This window comes from Neofelis nebulosa, chromosome 8, assembly GCF_028018385.1.
Source record: "Neofelis nebulosa isolate mNeoNeb1 chromosome 8, mNeoNeb1.pri, whole genome shotgun sequence".
Lineage (NCBI taxonomy): Eukaryota > Metazoa > Chordata > Mammalia > Carnivora > Felidae > Neofelis > Neofelis nebulosa.
Window position 1 is genome coordinate 18,984,539 of NC_080789.1, and position 8,676 is coordinate 18,993,214.

The 8,676-nt window shown below is 41.7% G+C and overlaps 1 long non-coding RNA gene across 1 annotated transcript; it reads right to left on the reverse strand.

The window, feature by feature from the left end:
• Positions 1-4,637: 4,637 nt before the first annotated feature.
• On the reverse strand, positions 4,638-8,161 carry LOC131483938 (uncharacterized). Its single transcript, XR_009247947.1, has 3 exons — positions 8,079-8,161; positions 6,366-6,563; positions 4,638-5,325 (listed from the first exon to the last, which is right to left on the reverse strand). It is a non-coding gene; the product is annotated as an uncharacterized LOC131483938 (long non-coding RNA).
• Positions 8,162-8,676: the final 515 nt, after the last annotated feature.

Genomic DNA, 8,676 nt, shown 5'->3' on the forward strand with positions numbered 1-8,676 from the left:
TATAAAACACTCAGTATACAATGGTGAAAGAGGGACAGGCTACTTGCGGCAAAAAGCCTTCATTCCAGACAGAGAGGGATGGTGAACTAGCAACCTCTAGTCTGCAGCTGGGAGGAAACCCTTGCTCTGGTGTCAGAAGAAGTTCTTTTATTTGATCCTGGAGATAAGCTCTAGGATCTATTTGCCTTCAGCCAGTTCTAAGTGTCAGTAACCAAACCCAGAGTTCTTTCCTAGACTTGTCCTTAAAGCCTGCTTTATTTATTTGCTTTCTCACCTTCCACCTCTCTCTTCCTGTCAGCTCAACATTGGCCAACTGGAGGCCAAATCAAACAATAACCAAGGCTAGGAAGGCAATGCAATCTGAATTCTGCTACAAACCCAAATCCTTTAACTGCAGAAATCTCTAGGGTCTTTGTCATTTAACATCTTTCTGTTATTTCCTGCCATTTAGGTCAAGAAGTAGATGACTCTTCACCTCTATGGGGCTTTCTATTTCTAGATCTTTTTTCTGTTTTCTTTCTTGTCTTTGCAATTCTTTCCTGAGGGCGTTTAATTCTTGGAGTCCTTGGAATATACCCAGAATCATCTGGCTCTTCCAAATTCTTCATGTAACGATATAGACTCCAAAAGTATTTCTTCTGCCTTCCAATTGCTGCAGACGGCAGTTTTATCAAGTGTTTTTCTTTAGCATTAGATCTCTGGTCTCTGGGACCTCTGTTTTCTCAACATCTGACAGCCAAATACTAAACCATTGCCATATATTTTAGGTTTTAATTACAACATAACACCACTTCAAGTATTAATTAGTAAAGCAAGATACATGGCTGTGACAAATACATCTAAAATAAATATATAGAGATTTATTTCTCATTTATATGCCAGTCTGGGAGTCAATCGTCCTAGCTTTTGGGTGGCTCTTCTCCATGTTGTCATTCAGGGACCCAGGTTCTTTAGATTATTTTCATCTCACAGATCCATTATCCCCTAAAGCTCTGTTGTCATCTTTATTCAGTCAACAGAATGGGGGGTGGGGAAAGAGCATAAAGGACCTACATACTTCTTAAAAACTTTGGCTCAGACATGGCACATGTTGCTTCAACTCACATTCCATTGACTAAAACTTAGGACTCACTTAACTGCAAAAGAGACTGGAAAATGTAGTCTAGATGTATGGCCAGGAAGAAAAGGAAACAGATTATTGGTAAACAACTAGGAGTCTCCTTTGTGTTAAGTAAAGAAAAAGTGTGTCTAAAGAGAGGGAGTGTTTAACTCTGCCAGATGAAGCTTAGGGCCTGCAGATTACACACACACACACACATATATATCTATCTATATCTATATATAGACATATATATCATTACCCCTCTCTCTCTCTCTCTCATATATATATATATATATATATATATATATATATAATCCCTTGGGATTTTCTGAGCAATTAAGAATAATAGAAGTACCTTTTGTTATAATATTTGGTCTCTTGACCTCAGTTTATGGCTCTATTTATGGCTTCAGAGCCATAAAGATGAAATGGATGTCTTGTTATTCATAACCCCTTCCCACCACAGCCGGGTTTATATTGATGAATTTAATTTTGGAAAGCACCTAAAAATGGGGGCTGTTTGCCAGGGGAACCAACCAACCATGATTAGAGGGTTGGAACTTTCAATCCCAACCCCTGATTTCTCGGGAGGAGAGAAGGGCTAGAGGTTCAATCAAACACCAATGACCGAGTTAGTCAAGCATCTGTAATAAAGTCTTTCATAAAAACCCAAAAGGATGGGGTTTGGGGTGCTCTCGGGTTGTGAACATGTGGAAATGTTGGGGAAATGGCACTGAGAAATGTCCCAGGGGAGATGGAAGTGCCCAGAAAAGGTCCATATAAAATGGAAGTGATTTTTCTAGGATCATGCTGCCTGGGGATTGCAAGGAGATACTCATAAGCAGGGATCCTCTTGTCCCCTAGGGCTGTCCCTGAAATTGCATGGGTTGCTGCTGGATTCTCCAATCATTTGTGCAGTGCCCTAAAAACCTCTCTCTACTGACCAACCAAGAGCTGCTTGGCTTATAAACAGCAGTTCCAAGGTGAGTGGATAACGTCCTGTTTGGAAGTCCACCGCTTCTAAATCAAAGAAGGTAAAAAAAAAAAAAAAAAAAAAAAAAAAAAAAAAATCAGCTCAGCGGGCTGAATTGCATGCTGTTTTTCCTAGCATTGGTGGAGAAACTGAACAGCGGTGAAAGCCTCCATGTTTGGATTTTTCCTGACTTGTAGGCAGTAGCCACTAACCTGCCTCCCTGGCAGGAGGGCAATGGAAGCCTGTTCTGTTACAGGGATGCCTGGGTGGGGCACAACCCGATGGAAATTTGAGGGTGCTTTAAAATGGAACACGCCAGTGCCCACAAGAACCCTTTCCAGGTTTGGAAGGTGATCAGAGCAAGCAAGCAGATATCCTTGTGTGCGTGCTTGAGGTGGCCCCCTGGGTCCATGAAGTGAGTGAACACTGGGGGTCCGTGGCAATACAGGGATGGGCTGAGTCTAGACATTCCTCTTGCACCCCCTTGGTCTGAAACGCCAGTAAGAACTGTTCTGTCTGCCAACAGATAGAGAGTAAAGATGTGGCAGATTCCCTGCTGGGAAAGCCCTAAACACAGCTGGCAAGTGAGACTGCTGGTAGCTGGTGGACCACAAAAAGGTCTTGACAAGAACAGACACTGACTCTGGACTGGGCTCTGCTTACCTGGTGATGGATGCAAATACTCAGAATGTTACAGAATACTGTACGAAACAAAACAAAACAGCCAGAAGAGAAGATATTGTTCCTGTTTGAATCGCTTTTGCACTGCCGGTTTTTCAGAACAAGGAGTACATTTTACAGCCCAAAATATCAGGCAATGGACAGAGATAATCTCCTCAGGGTACTAGTCTGATAAAGAACTGGAATGGGTCATTGCAAGATTGGTTGTCTAAAGCGGGGCGGGGGGAAATAAAGGCATGAAGGACTGGCTTACACACCTTCGTATGTGTATGCACACACTTAACGTGAGTGTCCCCACTGGCGAGATTTCCATGTATTCCTGGTGGATCTGGGGAAAAGGACATGGGAAGGGTGCTGGTAGTCTTTCCAGCCCACGTCACTTCAATTTTTCTCCCTACCTGATGAAGCGATCATGGGACCCGCGCTGCAACTACAAGGGGTGTAAACAAGGATGTTTCCCAAGCAAGAACCTGTAACTGTGATTTAAGCTTCATGTAAGAATTTCTAAGGACCTGAGGGGGCGGGATGTGCCTTCACTTCATCGGCCAAAGGGAGGCTAACAACGAATGCTGAATTGCCTGGTGGTAAAGACAGGCTTGTAGTCCAGCACCTATGTAACCCGATCTTGATCTTACCTAAATAGAAGTGGATGAGGCAGAGACACTTGCTAGACTATTATTGCTGTCTGTGATCTAGAGCAGCACAATGACCAAACCTCATGTGCCTTTCAAAGGTGGAAGAGGTTGGGTATAATGGAGAGGAAATGAGAGAAGTAGCTGAATAAATGGGTTACGTAATGAGGGAAATTAACACCTCGAAAGAGGCTCAAAGCAAAGGATGGTATTGTCTGTTAGCTCAATTACACCAGATCTCTCAAAAGGTGAAGTCATTTTTTGCCAAGACCACTCTTGCTTTTAGAATCTGACAAGATCAAATGGAAGCCTGTCGATCTAACCTAAGCGCACGCCGGGCGACCTATTCATGTGCTATGGCGATGAACTAGATAGTTTGCAATGACTGAACGGGATTCCAGTAATGTGCCAGTAGCCTTAGACTTTTATGAATGTTTTGCTATAAGGGATCAATGTTTGAAGGCCAGGGGATGGACTATGATATTGTAATTTATTATAAATTATATTATAATAAATAAAAATTTATTATAAAAAATTATTATAATTTATTATCGTATTTGCCTTTTGCCCATGTTTCTGGCACATAGCTCCCAAAACCCTTGGAATTTCTTAAGTGTTTAAAGTGATAAACGCATCTTTTGTCATGTTAATTAGGTGACTTTGAGGAGGGGTGGGGGAAAGCCCCCAAGAATGGAGGATGGTTGCCAATCCTGTGATGAGAAGGTTGGAACTTTCCATCCCACCCTCTGGACTCTGGAGAAGGGAGAAGGGCTGGAGATGGAGTTGTCACCAAGGGTGGGTGACTTAATCAGTCATGCCTATGTAATGAAGCCTCCATAAAAACCTAAAAGGATAGGGTTCGGAGAGCTTCTGGGTGGGTGAACCCATGGAGATCTGTGGAGAGTAGTGCATTCGGAGAGGGCCTGGAAGCCCTGCTCTTTCCCCATACCTCGTCCTATGTGTCTCTTCCATCGGCCTGTTCTGAGCTTTTATAATAAACTGGTTATCTAGTGAATTCTCACAGAACTCTGGAGTTCTGGGAGCTGCTCTGGCAAATTAATCAAACCCAAGGAGGGGGCCCTGGGAACCTCTGATTTACAGCCAGTTGGTCGGAAGAACAGGTAACAACCTAGACTTGCAACTGGCGTCTGAAGTTCAAAGAGGGTATTGTCAAAACCCCCAATCTATACAGCACAGGTGAGAACCTGGGTTTGCAACTAGCATCTCAAGTTTGTGAATAGGGGGAGCAGTCTCTTAAGACCAAGTGGAATCTGATTCAATATCCAGTAGTAGTGTCGGAATTGAGTCGAATTATAGGACATCTGGTGTCAGAGCATTGTTTGTTGTATGTGTGAGGAATCCCCACCCCCAAATCGGAATTGGTCAGAACCTATTTAGGGATCAAATAAGCTAAGAGCTGGTTTACAACCAATTTGGATAGTGGTGATTTGAATGAGAGTTTCCACGCAATTAATAAGATACTAGCTGGCTTGCCAATGGCTGAGAAATGAGAAATAAAGTAATGAAGGCAGCAAATGTAGTCAACCCTTTCAAGACCCCTGGTTAAGAAGGGCAGGAAAAAGCTGGATAAGGTGGGGTGGGAGTAGGCAGAGGATTTTCATTTTTTTTTAACTGAGAAGAATCAAGTATGTGTAAATACTGACCGAGAGGCTACCAACAGAGAGGTAGGTGTTTGTAATTCAGCAAAAAAGGGGTAATAACAGATGGTGTAGGAACCCCAAAAAGGCAGGAATAGGCTTCTAGAGCAGGAATCATCTCGCTTGCTTACTCTTACTTTCCTTCCCATTCTCACACTTGCTTTCTCTTCTATGCATTTTCCTTGCAGTCTTCCCTCTTGTCAGATGAGAAAAGAATGAAAATAACGGTCGTTTTCACTTTGCAAATGTTTGCAACAAATTTGTTACTGGCTCTTCCTCCTGCAAAAACATGCAACAAACAGGAAAATCAGATGAGCACTTGTTAAAGATGTCATGTTACAGGATAAGAATCCCTTTCATCGAGTACTTGCTATACTGTATGCAAGGTGCAAAGCTAAACAATGTCTCATGGACCCCAATAATTCCATAAGGAGGTTATTATTAGCTCTAATTTTTACAGATGGGGGAACTTAGGCTTCAATGAGTTAAATATAGGATCAGTCATCAATCAGTACAGGAACAGAACCCTCTTAGTTATCTTAAGCAGAAAGAGATTTCATTTAGGGATCTGATTACTTAATAAATCACTTAGTATATCAGTTGAAGAAGAGAACTTTAGGCTGGGCCTCCAGGACTGACTCCCAGAAAACTGCGTGCCAAAGAAGTGGCAACGTTTGCCACATTCTCTGGAATTGTTGATTCAAGAACACACAGTGGTGGTTATGCAGGGGAAAACAAGAGCCCAGCGATGCCACCACAATTTAACATCCAGAAGCTAAATTAGACATTGGGATATTGCTTCAGGAGAAAATTTTTTAAAAACACAGGATTTTTTTTTTTTTTGCCGCCAACAAAAACACGGGCCCTGCCTCACTTTCACATTCTAAATCTCACACATCTAAATGGTGGAATTTAATTTGCATCCAAAAAAAGGGTTTCAAGGGAGTCTGAGAAACATAGTGTTTAGCTTTCCAGTCTCTACATTATCAGGAAGTCCAGAGCATAAGGTTGAAATGGATGCTGGGAGCCAATTCACTGTTAACAACAGAGATGGTTGTCAATAGCCTAGGATTCACACAAAACCTTTCTACTACTTTCAGGTTTTCCCTAAGTAAGTCCATGGAAGAATTTCCCAATCTGAAGTTGTGCAACATTGTTCTGCAGGATGTTAATTGTTATGCCAGAAAAATACATTTGGGAAGCCCTAGCTTATCCCAAGTAAAAATATGTTTCTTGGAAACATGGACTTCCATGGACTTCTTAGAACCTTTGATACGCATGTAGGTTATCTATTACCACAACAATGTTAAGTAACTCACCTCATAACTTGATGGTTTAAAACAACACCATCTATTATTGCTGATAAGGCTACCAGGTGGCTAGATGGTACCACAGATTTTGACTGGGCTTGCTCACGTGTCTGGGAACCGGCCGGTGGTTGACTTCTCTAGCATGGCCTCTGTCATGATGACATCAGCTTGGTCCTGCTCCACGTACTGCGTTTTCCAACAGCCTAGCTGGAAGAGAAAAGCAAGGAGCAAACATGGAGTAGAAAAGCACAGCACATCGAATCTGCTAACATCACGTTATCCAAAGTGAGTCACAGAGCCAAACAAGGGATGGATCAAGGGGCAGGGGAGCGTACTCTACCTTTTGATGGAAGGACCTACAAAGTTCCATTGTAAAGGACACGGATGTAGGGAGAACTGAATATGTGGGGGCAGTGACGCAATCACTCTACCATGATAGGCTAACATGCATCGAATGTCTTTAAAAGAGGGATAATTGTAGAGCACTTTCCAAATGTATTTGACTAGGGAATACTCTTATGGAGAGTCTCCTAGAAACATCAATTGTGGAAAAACAAAACTATTGCACAGTTACCTTGTACACATTTATTTATATATCATACCCCTTTCCCCAAACACATATCTACATTTTAAGAAAAACTGTTTCCTTTAAATGATTTACATTACATTCTTTGGACTTGGAGGGTATAATGTCAGGGAGGCACCCTATCTGCTACTAAGCAGTAGCACACATTCTAGGTAAAAGGCATTTCCTGTAGTAAAGGGTTAAATCAAGGGATCAGAGGCTTTTAGACCAGGAAATAAAGTATCTATTGTAGAGGCATGTTATGGGTTGAATTGTGTCCCCCCCGAAAAAGATAGGTTGGAGTCCTAACCCCCAACACCTAAGAGTGTAACTGTGTTTGGAAAGTGTCTTTACAGAGGTAATCAAGTTAAAATGAAGTCATCGGAGTGTGCCCTGTCTCATTACAGGTTCTCCATAAGAAGAGGATACTTGGACAAACATATATATAGGGAGAATGCCAAGTGAACACAAAGATGACCATCTATAAGTCAAGGAGAAAGGCTTGAAACAGGTCCTTCTCTCACAGTCCTTGGTTTCTGGGAAGAAACCAACCCTTACTGACACTTTCAATTTCAGACTTTGAGTCTCCAGAACTCAGACAATAAATTTTTGTTTGTTTGAGCCCCCAGTTTGCAGTAGTTTGTTACAGCAGCCCTTGAAAAAGAGTACCAGGTGTCTATTGTTTTTGTCTGCCTGTCATCCATTCCTCCTGTGGTTCTTCTGGGGACCCTCTCCTTCATGCCTCTCAGTCTGGATCTGATCCAATCCATAGTTCCAGGAGTTAGCACAATCAATCCAGGCGCCCACAGTGATTGGTTAGTGAAGACAGGCAGGGATTTTTGCCAAAATCTTTATCAGGAGGTGCTATACTGATAAGATGCAGGCCTGGAGCTAGCAGTGGTCACCTTGCTAACAGGAGGGGACAACCTTTTTGAGAGTGCAGCCAATGCAGAGAAAAGCCAGTTGAGGAGAGGGGGATAAAAAGAGTTCTGATAACATATAATTTGAGCACCTGGATACAACTATTCCTGATGCTGCATACTCTTCTACTTTGTCATATACGACCAACAGCTTCTCTTTTCTTTGGATTTGATTTGGGTTTCTTTCACTAGCAAGTGAAATAGTTCTGATTAAATGATACAGCTAGTTATTCCTACCTGCATCCAACTGCCTCTTTACTTTCTCTAGTCACATTTTCCTTTGCTTCTTAACCCCATCCTGAATTCTCCAGGCAGGAGGTGTACTTTAGTACTTTAGTACAGAGGTGAGAGTTAAGGAACCTCTATACACTTCCTATCTTCTTTAGTCTACATGAAACTTGAAAGAAAACATAATCCTAATCCATTCTTTGGATACTCCCCTCTTCCCTACATTCCCCATTAAGCACACATTCAAACTCAGAGAAAGTTTTGCTTTAAAGTGTCAAGAACATTTTGCAGGAAGGATATAAGAAAAATCTAATCTTGGTTAATTTTATCATTCATTGCTGAGTAACATCAAGTGAGTAAAATTGAGAATGGAATACCAAAAATGAATGAAAGTAAGATTAACTAAAGATCTACTGTCCCCAAACATGTGTTGTTCTTTTAGAGTAAAAATATAGCTTTGAAAATAGAGATTGTACAAGCAGACTGCATATATAATTTTACTTTTGATCATGAAATGAAGCATATTGGGCAGAAGGTGGACCTAAAATATTCTGAGCTGTCTGTGGTCCTGAAAATGGTTATTAAAAACATGGATACTCTTTATTAT